A 1,996-nucleotide genomic window follows, 5' to 3' on the forward strand; every position below is an offset into this window, starting at 1 on the left:
GATTGGCACCTTGTTATCACTGGTTGGGGATGGAAGTCTAGGATCCCCACATGGTCTCCCCTGATGTTTTGAAAGGGCAACCTTATCAACACTAAGTAGAGATGAAAGTCCTGGTTCTCCACCAATTTTTTTTCTGATACCAATACCAGCAGGGGAATGTTAGAGGTGTCTCATTATAGCCAGAAAAGAGTAGAACTTGGGGCTATCCATTCAGCATTTGCTGATGGGGTTGGTGATAGGGCTGTGGTCTTTTTCCTGGTGATTGGCTGGCATAGAGAAATTGTGTCTAAAAGTTTTCTGTCTTGCTCGTTGGCCCCATTCTTCTTCTGTTGGCCAGAGAAATTTCTTGGGGACTTTTTTGTTTGTACCTATTAGTGTTCCCAGGTTGGCAGCTTCTCCAGCATCCAGCCCAGACATATGAGGCAAAAACCCTGGGAACTCACTACCATTTCATTTCTTTTTTTTTTTTTTTTAATAAATCTGGAACTTCTTTCCAGGGGCTTCAGGAAAGCCTAGATTTTTTTAAAATTTTTATTTATTTATGATAGTCACAGAGAGAGAAAGAGAGAGAGGCAGAGAGAGAAGCAGGCTCCATGCACCGGGAGCCCCATGTGGGATTCGATCCCAGGTCTCCAGGATCGCGCCCTGAGCCAAAGGCAGGTGCCAAACCGCTGCGCCACCCAGGGATCCCCTACCATTTCATTTCTGAGATAGCCAGCCTATCTTATCTTATCGCTATCTTTTTTTTTATTCCCTACCTTTTGGAGTCTTTTTATGTGTGTGTTCTAGATAATGTTTGTAGTTTTTAGCTGTACTTGGTGGGAAGAACAGGGAAAAGTGTATCTACTTCTATTTCATTTTTAGGTCATTCCTCTTATTTTTTTGTGGAGAAATATCCCATTGTATACAAATACCACAATTTGTTTATCTGATTATCTGTTGGTGCACATTTGGATCATTTCCAGTTTTTGACTTTGTGGAAAATGCTGCTTTTTTTTTTTTAAAGATTTATTTATTTACTCATGAGAGAGAGAGGCAGAGACATAGGCAGAGAGAGAAGCAGGCTCCTTGCAGGGAGCCTGATGTGGAACTCCATCACCAGACCTGGGATCACGCCCTGAGCCAAAGGCAGACGCTCAACCGCTGAGCCACCCAGGCATCCCGATAATGCTGCTTTCAACATGATTTATTGCTTTTATTAACATACATTGTCAGGTCTTTGTGTGGGCTTCTGTTTTCATTTCTTGGGCTAAACACCTTGGGGTGGAATTGCTGAGTCATATGGTAATTGTATGTTTAACTTTACAAGAAACTGTCAAACTCTTTTCCAAAGTAGTTCTGCCATTTTTCCTTTCCTACCAGCGATGCCCCAGTTGCTGTCCATCCTCACCAACATTTGGTATTGACAGGCTTTTAAGTTTTAGTCATTCTGGTTTTAATTTGCATTTCCCTGGTGACTGACGATGTTGAACATCTTTTCATGTGCTCATTTGCCACTCATAGATCTTCTTTGGTAATGGGTCTATTAAATTTGGCCCATTTTGTTTTATTGAGTTGTTTGCCTTGTTATTATGGAGTTGTAAAAGTTCTTTATATTATCTGGAGACAATTCTTTTTTCTTTTTTTTAAAGGGAACCAAGCTGCAGATAAAACAGCAAGACAACTTGACCATTCTCTGCAGCATTGATTCCTAGTTTTTGACTTAGGTGATTTTATTTATTTATTTTTAAGATTTTATTTATTGGGATCCCTGGGTGGCGCAGCGGTTTGGCGCCTGCCTTTGGCCCAGGGCGCGATCCTGGAGACCCGGGATCGAGTCCCACGTCGGGCTCCCGGTGCATGGAGCCTGCTTCTCCCTCTGCCTGTGTCTCTGCCTCTCTCTCTCTCTCTCTCTGTGTGACCATCATAAATAAATAAAAGTTAAAAAAATATTTTATTTATTTATTCATTCATGAGAAACACACAGAGAGAGAGGCTGCCCTGGAGACAATTCTTT

This window comes from Canis aureus, chromosome 3, assembly GCF_053574225.1.
Source record: "Canis aureus isolate CA01 chromosome 3, VMU_Caureus_v.1.0, whole genome shotgun sequence".
In the NCBI taxonomy this organism is placed as follows: Eukaryota; Metazoa; Chordata; class Mammalia; order Carnivora; family Canidae; genus Canis; species Canis aureus.